Source organism: Cydia fagiglandana, chromosome 17, assembly GCF_963556715.1.
Source record: "Cydia fagiglandana chromosome 17, ilCydFagi1.1, whole genome shotgun sequence".
In the NCBI taxonomy this organism is placed as follows: Eukaryota; Metazoa; Arthropoda; class Insecta; order Lepidoptera; family Tortricidae; genus Cydia; species Cydia fagiglandana.
The window spans coordinates 11,667,806-11,681,547 of NC_085948.1; the positions used below are offsets into that span (position 1 = coordinate 11,667,806).

At 38.2% G+C, this 13,742-nt stretch overlaps 1 protein-coding gene across 1 annotated transcript in view; it reads left to right on the top strand.

Annotated features, from left to right (window-relative positions):
• Nucleotides 1–807: 807 nt before the first annotated feature.
• Nucleotides 808–13,742, top strand: part of LOC134672475 (protein gustavus) — a 104,564-nt gene continuing 91,629 nt past the window's right edge. The window contains exon 1 of the mRNA XM_063530414.1: nucleotides 808–1,071. The gene's annotated coding sequence lies outside the window, so the exon portion shown is untranslated. The remainder of the gene's footprint in view (nucleotides 1,072–13,742) is intronic.

Genomic DNA, 13,742 nt, shown 5'->3' on the forward strand with positions numbered 1-13,742 from the left:
TCCTCTGCTCCGAGATCCGTCCTGTGGGACCCAGTCTGTAGCTAATTTGGTCCAGCGCTCCGGGTGCATTCGGCATTCGGCACTTACAACTAATTAAGAATCAACGCTCACGCTCGGTGAAAATGAGAGCAAAGAACAAGAACCTAGGACTTGCTTGTTATTCAGAATGGAGAATGGTTAGTTACTCTTACGGCGAAAGGGACTGCAAAACTGCAAACAGCAGTGCAAACTAATCTTCTAAAAGTTCGCAATTTTGATGTTCATAAGTTTTAGTTTTACGCCATCTGTTATCATTACCAAAAATTACAACAGTTCATACTTAGGTTCCGAACTATCTCAATACATTTCTTGCAGGTTGCAAGGTACAGTACATTTCGAATAGATGGCGCTAAATATCAAAATACGCTTCTCGTATAGCGACATCTATGATTAATGACTTTAACTTCTATACATCCACAAACAATTCAAGAACAAAGACACTGTCTCATTAAAATCAAAAGATGGCGCTGAGAGCAACAAATCTGCTTTACCTTATAGTGATGTAAATATAAACAAAAGATACTTTACTTTTCTGAAATATCTGAAAGAGCCGTGATAATTGCGCCGATTTTTGAACATTTTGACGTATTTTATTTACTTAACACTAAAATGGATTTACCTTTGCATCGATATGCATTCAAATTTATACATTTTAGCTTTTTTGTAATGTTAAAGCGGTATCGATTTAAACGCAACAAAAGCATTCAATGGACATCCCTACCCGTCTGTTAATGTTGTCTGTTTTACCGACTGAGCACTTTTAGAGGTTCGTGGTTGGCTAAACGCGTGCGCGTCGCGTTTTTATTCCTTCTCTTTTTCTATTGGATTGGATTGGTTTGTTTTGTGTCATGTCCGAACCCTTGCTTGCAATAACCTGCTTGTGTATTTTTTGTTGTTAAAATTAAAGCAACTATTATTTTAATGGTAGAAATAGTAATAAAATATAATATAGTATTGTGATGAAAAGTGCTGTGAATAACTGTACTCTAGGCTGGGAATCTAAAGCGGCACCGTGGAGTCACGAAAACGAAGGTAAAAAAGTTTTCATTGTTCCTACTGACGCTTCGGTTACGGCGAAAAACTGGAAATCGATCCGTGTACAAGTGGTATTTCCTCCTCGTAAATATACTAACTTATATGCTTCGTCTATTCTGGTTTGTATTTAAATGGATTCCAAGGCGCATGTGGGGTAAACATTCGTTTTTACCAGCCACATGGGTCGATAATCTTTAGCGGTGCTGACAATTATTTGAATTTCATATTTTTCATCAAAGTTATTAAACTCCATCCTTTTAAATCAAGATAACAAATCATTTTAAATTCAACAGCCAGTAGTTTGATTACTAAGAAATTAAATTGAGGTTAGAATGGCTATAGTAGGTATGTGAAGCTTTGTTGTGAGTCAATACACAGCTGCTGTATACACTCACATCACAATTATTTGTGTATTTATAAAACAATTTTCCTCTAAGCTTGTGTTGGTATTTACCTTAGTACAGTCACATTTTCCTGTGTCAATATTTCGTCCACAAATAGATGTTATAAACTTGATAAACAATGTCATTGTGTTAATGATTTAACCTTTCCTAATCTAGTGACGAATTTGATCACTTAACTATCAATAGCGATTGGCGTTCACGTTTAATTAGTACTTTAGTTAAATAAATAAATATCAGAGGATATCTTACACAAATTAACACAGATCAACCTAGCCCCAAACTAAGCAAAGCTTGTACTATGGGTGCTAGGCGACGATATGCATACTTATATCTTAGATAAATACATACTTATAGACATAGGAAACTCCCATGTCTCGGGAAGAAATATTTGTGTACACAAATAAATGTCCTTACCGGGATTCGAACCCAGGACCATTGGCCTCACAGGCAGGGTCTATCGTGGGTCGTCAAAGTTACTAATAAGGCAGAGGAATACTGAATTTTTATAATAGGTACTATCAGCTGCAGAGATAGTTGGCTCCCCCGCATACCATCTAGAAGATTGCTGGGTCAATTATCTATGTAGCTGACTGTACATTTATATGATGTTTGTATACTTACTGATGTATAATTCTTATCAGTGTGACACAGCTGTAAATGGGATTAATATTATATGCTAATACTCCAAAAGAATCTAATGGAAACAGTCCTAAATACATTTCAACTCATGCAAATACACACTATGTATAGCATTTACCTATATTAACGCAGTTTTCAAACGAATATGTAATTGAAAAAAAAACAATAATTCAGGACTACATACATCATCTTAGGGTTCAGCACCCTTCATACAGGTATATGATTCATGATACATTTCTCATTAATATTATGTTTTAGATAATAAATAGCAAGAGAGAATATTAGGGTGGTATTCAACCTGCCCAATTTCCTTGTCCAATGTGCATTTCGTCTCACATTTTGCTTTAATGAGAGAGGAAGAGGAAATGGCATTGGACAGAGAAATTGTACAGCTAGAAATAGAATAGGTACCGCCCTTAACTAAACCTTTTTTTTTCTGAAGAAAAGAAACTTAAATGCCACTGAGTGAAGTTTGTTACTGGCAGTGTGGAATGTGTGGATACTGTAGGGAGGGGGTTGAGAAGCCTCTACCAGCCATAAAGTTATACCTAAGCCAAACATTTTGTACATAATAAGGGGGGTCACGTCATGAAAAAGGTTGAAAAACTGCTGTAGATTGTTCATTGTCCCTGTATAGATAATACCAATTGCAGCTAAGATTGAGATGTAATCATGATTCTAACAAACAATGTATTTTTTATACTAATGATCTCATTTCAACATTCTAACAATAACCTTCGGAATCTGCCAAGCTATCGATAAAGGTATTGTATAAGTAGCAGTTTTGTTTCTAATTAAAAATAAAATAATGTTTCCTTTAAGTAAAATGAGCGAACTTAATGTTTTAAGACACTTGCCCATTAATATTTTCCACCCTGTATAGTGAAGAAAGTATACAAAGTTACAAAATTTAAAAATACATGTCACAATCAAAACAAGTGTCTAAGACTGCCTTTGTCATGTCAATCAAATTTAGATAAAATTATGATACCTATTTATTAAGACAGCTAATAACCTTTTTATTAGAGATGCACCGGATATCCGGTTACTATCCGGTATCCGGCCTATCCGGCCATTATTTTACTATCCGGCCGGATACCGGATAGTGACATGCTATCCGGCCGGATACCGGATAGTAACATTGCTTGATTTCGGAGTAAACAAATTGGATTTAAGAAACAGACACGGTTATAATCGTACTGGTTTATTATTTTAAAACAATTTAATCATTCCTCTGACTTACACACGCACTCATTTCGAACCTAGAAATGAGTCCGCGCGAACATTTACTAAAAAACAGGTCAAACTTGCAGAATGCGCACCTGAAAAACCGAAATGTAGGTATAGTTCCGCCGGCCGAATATCCGGCGGCCGGATACCGGATATTCGGCCAGTGTCCAGGCCGGATATCCGGTATCCGGTATCCGGCCAAACAACTATCCGTTGCATCTCTACTTTTTATTATTTGATCCTCACCATGGGGCTGGCAAAATATCTCACAAAATACCTATATACATATATTGTATTGTATAAGTAATTTTAACAACAAGACTTTAAGAAACTATTTTATTACTGCAGGGCTTCAGAAAGTAAAATTGAAAATGGTCAGTCGGGTTAAGATTAAGAAAAACACCAATCCATATACTGTTTCTCTTGCCCCAAGCAAAATAAACTATGTATTTACCCAATCTGACTAATTAAAAAAGTGATTGGTAACTTTTATCAGCTTTAAGGTTTTGCAGCTACACTCAGCGTCAAAAAAATCGCACATCTTAACTTTTTTCTTTCAAGCGGTTTTAAATCTTATATTATATAAGGCAAGATAAGATTATGGGGCCTTATTTGAAAGGTTATGAAACCCTCTATTGGAAAATGTCGTAAAATGGACGATTTACTCCATGTAAAAAGAAAAATTCAGGAAAAACGAATCGACGTGTATTCAGGTTAAAATTGCAAAGAATAAAAACACTACAAAATCAACAGATACGGCAAAAACAAACTTAAAACTAAACTTAAAACCTAGTGCTGCCTCCACTTGCCCTACGAGTAGCTTCCATGTGATCAGTCATGACTGTCATGATTGCCACGATGCGTTTTTGAGGAAAGTTGTTCCACTCCTCAATAATGGCGTTTTGAAGCCTGTCGAGAGTGGCAGGAGCAGGATCAGGTGACCGAACCCGCCGGTTTAGCTGATCCTAGTGATGTTCGATTGGGTTCAGGTCAGGGCTCCTTGCTGGCCACTCCATTACCGTGATCCCAACCACCCACAGTTACTCTCACCCAAACAACGCAGTGTGACAGTGGGCGTTGTGATGCATGAACTGGAAGTTGGGTCCAACAAAACCATCATATGGGATCACATGCTCCTCCAAGAACACCGTTGTGGAACGCCGAGTAGTCAGGGATCCTTGGCTGTGACCACCTTCAGTGCGGGAAATGCACAGGAGATCAGTTTACTCATCGATCGAAATGCCGCCCCAGAACATGCGAGATGACGGCCCCTAAGCAGACGGTTTCTTCAGTGCAGGCCTGCGTAAATTGCTCTTCCTGCCTCCTACACACCCCCCCGCACCTGTTGTTGGTGTAAAGGCACACCCTCGTCTCATCGGAAAAAAGGACATTCCTCTATTGTTCAAACGTCCAATCTTCGTGCAGTCGGCAAAATTGCCTCCTGGCTATTCGATGCTATTGCTTTAATTGGGGGTCTGTAACAGCTCTACGGGGCATCATCCTCTTCTCTTTCGGCTTTCTTAAGATCGTAGAGATGCTTACTGCTGTTTTTTGAGCTGCTTGAAGCTGCTGCTGCAGCTCAACAGCCTCGGAGAAACGGTTCTGCAAAGAGTTCGATACAATGTACCGATTGTCTCTAGCGGAAGAGCAGTGTTGTCTTCCAGGTCCAGGCTTCCTGATGTAACCACCAGTCACCTGGAACCTCAACAAGACTCAACGCACTCGAAAACCGCTTATGTTAAATCTCTCAGCAACTCCTTACTGCCATACTCTTGTTTGCAGCAGTGCCACCTCTTGAGCAGCTCCTTCTGGACTGGTATCCATGACCAAGGGTTTTTTCTTGCTGTAACGGTTCATTAGTAACCTCAGTGACCTCTGGAGAGCGAATAAACCATAACTAACCTTTACCCTCCATTTTATACTCGTCCCGGATTGCACAACAACGGACCGATTAAAATTGGATCTCGGCCCTTTTTTAAACAAAACGCCTATGTTCGGCGATGGTTGTTTTTACGAACAATGACGATTTATCTTTTTAAAGTTCATTAATTGCGCTTTCAAACGATACCAATATTGATAGGGTACAATGCATTAGATAAGAGCTATATTTGCTTGAAACGAATTTTTGGCGAGGTGCGATTTTTTTGACGCCGAGTGTATATCACTCCCTTGTATACTCTCATAAAATATTATAGGAAACAAGCTTATTGGCAATCATGAAATATGTAAGTACATAAGTACATAATGCATACCTAGGTGACGTCCGTAAATTACGTAAGGACTTCAGAGGGGAGGTCATTCCGAAGTTCACTTTTTAAATTTTACGTGGGGGAGAGGGCAAATATGTAATCAGTAATTTATTGCTTTCGTAGGTACAATTACTGGCACTGCAATTTAAGTATGCAACTTACTAATCCTGTCACGTAAATTTTTTCGGACAACATACTTTTAAATATCCTCAAAAACCCCTCAATTATTAATGGACATCCCCCTACATAGTGTACAGTAGGTTAAATAGAAATTGTTTTGTTAAAATTAAATGCAGTTGTAACTGACAATGATCTGTCATGATCATAACAAGAACAATGTTCAATACATTAAACAATTCATTCTTGTTTCAGGTAAATGGAAGAATAACTGAGAGTGTTTCATGATTGTTTCAAGGTATTGTATTATTTAACTGCCTTGCCCTTCTTGCAAAAAGTGTTTTCATTGAAAAGTTAATACCTACCTTTGATAGCTATTATTGAAGCAATTTTATGGCTCTATAGCTATTATTGTAGCGGTTTTATGGCTTTATCAAACTGCACAACGGGACTTAATCGCGTATTTAAGTTTTAAGATTTACCTCCGACGTTTCGAGGACGACGTTGTCCCCGTGGTCTCGGAGAAGACTGGCTCAAGTTGACATCAACATCTTCTAGCCGCGCGAGTTTTTCGAACTACCCGCACTTGGTCTTGTTTATCAGTTTGAACGTTTTGCGCACGAGGGATGTCACTCTGTCGACACACAACACTAACGATATTCGATTTATCGACGGTCGATATTCGTTTCCGCTTACATTTACTCGCTCGATCGCCATTTCTACAGTAGAAAAGTGCGGGAAGCCATTGAAATCAAAAAACATTGCAATTTTAATCGGGACGAGGGTTTTAAGATCTCATCCACATGGAATCCAGTCATTAGTAAATGTAAGCGGAAACGAATATCGACAGTCGATAAATCGAATATCGTTAGTGTTGTGTGTCGACAGAGTGACATCCCTAGTGCGCAAAACGTTCAAACTGATAAACAAGACCAAGTGCGGGTAGTTCGAAAAACTCGCGCGGCTAGAAGATGTTGATGTCAACTTGAGCCAGTCTTCTCCGAGACCACGGGGACAACGTCGTCCTCGTAACGTCGGAGGTAAATCTTAAAACTTAAATACGCGATTAAGTCCCGTTGTGCAGTTTGATAATGTTTAATAATCGTGAAAGTTTAAATCAGGGTTTTATGGCTGTAGTGAAGACTGGTGATAACTAGCGCGTATTTCGCCACGCTGACAATGATATTTTTCTGCACATTTCCGGGTCGATAAGTAAGGACTAAAGGGTAAGGCCTGAGTGGACGCTCGAAGCGGAGCGTTCGGCGGGGCGTGCAGCGTGGCGTCGGGCTCACAAGTGATTTGAGCAGCGTGCACTAAGGCCGCTCCTATACGTTTGCATTTGTTTAGCATGCAGTCATTATACGTATTAAAAATTAAAGATATCTTATTGATACGGTTTAACACCCCCTGGCACTGACTAAAATAACCGACTTGGTTTCACATTACATCTCAAAACTTTTTTGTAGTAGAATAATTGCATTGCGAGACGTGCATCTTTTTAAACGTAATGTTTTTGATGGGATTGTTATTGTCAGGGTGACATTGTGGTCATTGGCGTTGACAACACCGTTTGATATTTAACAATTTTAACACATATCAGTCATATCAGTGAAAGAACATGGGTCAGTATGGAACAATAAAAATTAAAAATAATTTATCCGTAAACATATTTTGGCTAATTTTCAATTTTATTTTAAGTTTTAATCGTGTGTCGATAGATGACAGTAAATGTACCGTGACTACAAAATTTACTTTGGCAATAGCCCTCTATACTATCTATTCTCTTTGCTTTCACCTTGCGATCTCTTGTTACTATCATATTAATTCCTCACGTAAGTATGTACTTGTCGGCTTGAAATAAAGTAAGGACGCTAAGTCTAAAGAATTTCGTACATTGACCCGCGTGTTCCCATCTCTATCGCACGCGCGTAATTATATTGCTGTCCCACCCATGATGCCGGCGGTCAATGCTACCGTGCGAGCTGCCGCAATGTATGCAATTATTTGTGCTTATAGCGTCCCTAAATTAGTACATAGGTATTCAAATTAGTTTTAGAACACAAGATAATTCGAATAAAAAAGAACACTGGGTAAATGAGATGAAACATTTTGGGTTCCACGGACAAAATATTAAAATTTAAAACGTCCCTCCCTAACTTCCAAAGTTTCCTGAAGAAAATGTTACAGAGACGCATTACCGCATTTGTAAAGACCTCTTCAACAATACCCCACACAAAGGGGAGTGCGCTCCAAAAATATATCCATTCCTCTCCATTATTATACTATACATACACATAAGTAAGCGAAAGTTTATCTGTATAGGAAACCTACCAACATTGGTAAAAAAAACACAACAATTATGATGGGATCACATTTTTTAAAGGAATGTTATTACATCGTTTTTTAACTATTTTATAACTTTAACCGTTCTTTATAATCAAAGAAAAGCAATTATGCACAAAAGTGGAGGGAGGATAAAACGGCAGTTGAATATTTTTTTCCACTTCTATATTTTTGTAACTGTAAAAGCTAAATGTTACTTGCACGATGGGATTCTTTTTGAGCGTAGGTAGAGGTTTACGAATACTGGTAAACCTCTTGGATCGGACCACGCTGTCCAGCTCCAGCTCCTAATAATTTTATACAGGGTCGCAAGCAAAAAAAAATGAGCGAGCAAAAGGCTAAATAACAAACAGAACACGATCTTATTGTAAACAATTTAATTAAAAAATATATAACGTGTTCAAATCCCGGTAAGTGCATTATTTGTGTGATTAGCGTAGACATTTGTTCCCGAGTCATGAATGTATTTAAGTATTTGTGTATTACATAATATCCTTGTCTGGGTGGCCACAACACAAGCCTTCTTGAGTTTACCGTGGGACGGTCAATTTGTGTAAGAATGTCCCTATAATATTTATTTATTTACTTATTAGTATTAGGAATGTACTTTGCGGAATCATTTATAAAAGCTTCTAATATCGTTTGCACAACATCGTGTATTTCTTGAGGATGCATCCTCGAGTCAAGTTGAACGAGTACTCGCGAAGGAACGCTTATTCTTATTATTATACCAGGCAGCCTACCTGAACCGAACCGCACCGCTCCGCTCCGTGAGCGTCAGCAAAAAAGTAAAAAGATAATTTTTCGACGACTCGGGCCTCGGAGGAAAGAACAAAGGTTTACTCTTACCTAGTTATAGCTAGTTATTCCGGCTCCCCGCAGGTGTAACTTGTTATCTTTTACCGAGAATTTCTTTATTTCCTTTTTACTGAGATAACTCGGATGTTTCTATGGCGTGAAAGTATAGGAGCGACGTAAAGCACTTTGCGTTTTCACTGTGAAGAAACTTTATTACTTTGACACCTTTGTAACTGATATTGTGTTGTCTTTCTTCTAATATTATTATTTATTAAACATGTTGAATGGAATTTGCCGAATATCGTTCATCCGGTTTCGATAAGTCATACCGAATACCGATCATCACGTTAGCGAATGTCGATGGCAAAAAACTTGCGGCCGGTGGCATTCACCCGTCGCCGGTTCACAAACTCAGCTGGACCCCGTGCGTTCTAGGCCTTGAAGTATAATATGGCCGCTCAACCTACCGCTAAAATAGCCTCTCGCTCCGAAATAAACAAAAATATCTGAGAAATTCTGTAGTATTTATAGAGTGCGGATATGGCCGAGCGGGGTAACTATCCTGTCTTATGAAGTGACGGTCATTAATCTTTATACCTCTCTCGCGCTTGGCACTCGTCACAGGTTTTATGGTGGGCGCCATAACTTTACTGTCATAGAAGAATCGTTGAGCGCTGGTAATGCTATAAACACATTGCCGCTAAGATGCTGTATTTTGTAATTCTTAAGTGTTTATTACATTCCTACCTATGAGCTGTATGCGTCGGGTATTGTTAACAAACATAACTGAAGACGTATTGTACGTTTGTGTTATGAAATGGGTAGTTTAAAATGATATACCTACACTAAAATTTATGGTATTAAAAGACAAAGCTTTATTGTGTACATACAAGGACAGAGTTAACAATTTTTCAGAAACGATTGAATCTCACTTTACATTCGGCTCATATTTTTTCTAAATGACTGTCTGTAGTGTGCAGGTGAATCAAATCAAACATAAAACATGCAGTAAAATAATAGTAATATGTATAAGATAATCAGTAATTTCATAATAATCAGTAATTTCAGTTCAGTTAGTTGCTTTACTCGCTGTAGAAATAATGTCATTTCATAGCAATTTTAATTGCTTTATTAATTAACGTTTCTAATTTAACAGAATAATAAATAGTAACGATGTTCATATTCGTTCAGTGCTCTTTATTAATCAAGCTCCTAATTAAATAACTAATCTTACGAATACGTCAATCAGCACGACTCTAGAATAGCAATTACTTTGCCTTCACAGACTAATTTTATTATATTAACAACACGCGTTTAAAACAGATTATTAATGAGTATCTAAACACACAAACCGCTGAAGTACACTAAGTCCTCTATAACTAAAACAACAATAGTTAGCAAGAAGAGGTTCTTGAAAGACAATTTGTCATCTTAGACCACTTTGTACTTCGCAGTCTCATTAGAGTTAATTGTAAAATAATTTATTGTAAACGCAACACGCCTGCTTGTTCAGGACTACATCTAATGATATACAACTCAATGAAATGCCAGTTTAATTTAAACAAGTACTTAGCCAAAGCACATAGCATAGATAGTACATTTTTGTCCGTAATTATGTGTTTTCTTGGCGATGAAAACACAAAACCACACACAGCCACAGCTTAAGAATGTGGCGCGTCGTCCTCGCCTCGACGACCCGCTTATTTCCCTCAAGCTGCCAACATCGCAAATTTTTTGACGTATTTACTTGGTGCTTGTTAAAAAACTTATATCAGTGAAGATTAGCTAAAAGGATGCTAAGATTGCTAAGCTTATCCGTTTTTCTGGTTTAGACTTCTATAGTCACATAATAGAGCACTGGTAAACCTTACGCTATTTCAGCCACCATGGACATTATTATATTGGTAGAATACCAAAATATAAGTAATAATTTAACGTCAATAAGGATAAAGATAATCCGCAGAACGTGGCATTGAACAACGTTAGAAAACGTAAATCGATGTACTACAATGCCACGAGGCGGAAGACTAGTGTTCTGCAAGATTCCGCAACAGACATCGGGGTCTATCAAACGCCGTTTTGACGATGATTAATTGAGTTATTCATAATAGCCCGACCTAAGCCTAAGACTTGTTAGACATTAAGGACTTTTGTCTCGAGCTTTGTTAATTTCCTGCACAATAGAGACTCATGCGAGACAGACGGCTCAAGGAACACTTTCTATTTCGGGTTTCGCGAGTAGTGAATGTAATGTCCGCATCGTTGCTCACATTATTATTCAAATTAAGTATGTACATATTAGTACTTGTTGTACACAAGTTGTTGGCTTTTAATTAGGGATGTACCGACTAGTCGCCGACTAGTCGGGAAAGCCGACTATCCGGCCACATTTGTAGTCGGCGATTAGTCGGCGACTAGTCGGCAAAAATGGCCGATTAGTCGGCACTTTATCAGTGAAAGAAAAACAGAAAAAAACGAAATCAACAGTCAATATTTACCATATGTTTTAAGTTTATTTTACTAAAATACCAATATTCAGGGTGCATACGAAAACTTTATAATTTACCGTTTGATCGTTATCATATGTTGGTGCTGGGCTGGTGTTTTCCTCTACAGGTCAATCTCAATGGATTCTCGTGTAATTTCATGTACAAGTTCTAGAGTTAATTTTTTTTATTACTATTCAGTTTTGTTTTTTTTTTAATGGTGGAGCCATTACTTTTCTATGACATGATAGGTGATCACGAGCATCACGTGATCGCCTGTCATGTCATAGACCACAGAAAACGATGCGCCGGAAGCTCCGGGCCGGACACGGCCCGGCCTAACGTGAGTCATCCTTTAATGTTATTGCAAAATTTAGAGACTTAGTCAGGGCACGTTGCTCGTAAAGACGCTGACCACAGGGGATAGGTTCTTAACTGGCGACTACGTACGGGAAATAGAGCCTTGGAAATACCTCCTACAAGCTGTACTGACGGTCTGCTCAGAAAAAACTAAAGACAGAAATTGAACGAGGATTCTTTTGATAGGTCTTTGAACCTGTAGAGAACACTTTTTTGCCAAGTTAAATTATGATAAATAGCGCAACCAAGGGAGCAAAAGTATTCTTTTCACCTGAACTTATACGAAACTAAGGATCTGGCCGACTAGCCGACTAGTCGGCCGACTAATCGGCCATTCGAGCGCCGATTAGTCGGCTAGTCGGCTAGTCGGCCAAATCAATAGTCGGTACATCACTACTTTTAATCTGATTATAAATGCCAGGAACAATTTAAAATTCTCAATTGTCTTAACTAGTCAAGTTTTATACAACGGGAACAATATAATTTATTAATTGTTGACATGTGTCTTTGTGTATTTTTAAACTATCGTTATAATACTAACTCTAGCAAGCAATTTCAACCAAAACAAATTCCCCTTATCCTTATCACCTTCCATCGTCTGTCTGCCAGCCAGTGTTACCTACTCTTAGACAATCAATCCTACATTCGGTCCCAAACATGGCTCCACGCTTCACCCTCTTCACCAGTCACATATAGGGGCTCGATTCGGATTTTGAAATAGATATGTATTAGATATCTTTTAGACATCACCAAGATACGATAACGATACGTTTAAGATCTAACCTGTCAAATTTGACATTTGCGCGATTCTGGAGATACTCTTGAACGATTTCCACAGGATATGACTTAGAGATCCAATTCACATCTAATAGATATCTTACTCTATCTAACGTAAAAGTGACATTGGTTGCCCGAATTGAGCTGCAAAAGAGAACTAGTTGATATCTAAACTATAACGTATCTAGAATGGAAGTTCGAATACAGCAGTAGGTCTCTGTTATTAACATATTAAGTAACAAAGCGAATTGTTTCTTTATTTAGTGTAATGAATATAACAAGTCTTTATTTCCTCTTTCTCTGTATTTACATGTAGCGTAATGCATGACGTCGTTGTCGCCTATTGTAATATGAATGTCATTCAAGTAAAAAATATAAAATCCTTTCAAATAATTGTGTAATACTTAACTCACTGCATTTAAGAAGGATACGCCACCTACCGCAACCTTGCGGTCGTCGCGCCCATTCGTTAGACGTACATGGACATAATTTGCTATTTGTGTAGGTCCTCGAGTGGGTCGTTATATCTCATTGTTACTACCGAACCCATTAACTAACGCCTGGGCCTAAATGACGCTCTGTAATTATCGCCGCACGATTGTTTCTTATGATGTCACCAGCTACTGAATTCTTAAAGCATCTTGACTGAGCTCTACCATTATAAGACTTGATCTCCAGATCCGTAAAACCCATGCGTAATAGTAGGTCACGTTTGAATCGGTTCTGCTAAGGCTATAGTACAGTCGCCATCAGATATATCGGAGCGGCCAAGGTGTTCACAATATCTGAACACGCACTCTAACGCCTTGACAATAGAGGCGCGTTCAGATATTTGTGAGCGCCTTGGCCGCTCCGATATATCTGATGGCGACTGTACATACACTGAGTTACAGCTCAACTTCGTTATCTTCCTAAACGACTATTCAGTTATCTGGATTGAGCTCTCATCATTCGACTCGACTCGTGTCAATAATTATCAATCATAAACAAACTGTCGTTTGACTTTATGTATTTATTTGCATACCTATCTACAATGGCAAGTCTCTCCTTGTTACTTGTGGTCAAGTTAAAAACCAATTTATTCTAAATCTCTAGGAACTGAAATCTAATATGGAGTCGTCAATTGTAAAGAACCGCCTTAAACTTCCATCTCATTCTTGGAATCCTCACATACAATAAAATAAATCATAAACTGCAAACAAAGACCCAGAGGGGCTTTAAACCCACATTAGGTACTATAATAACTGTGAATACCATCCTCAGCG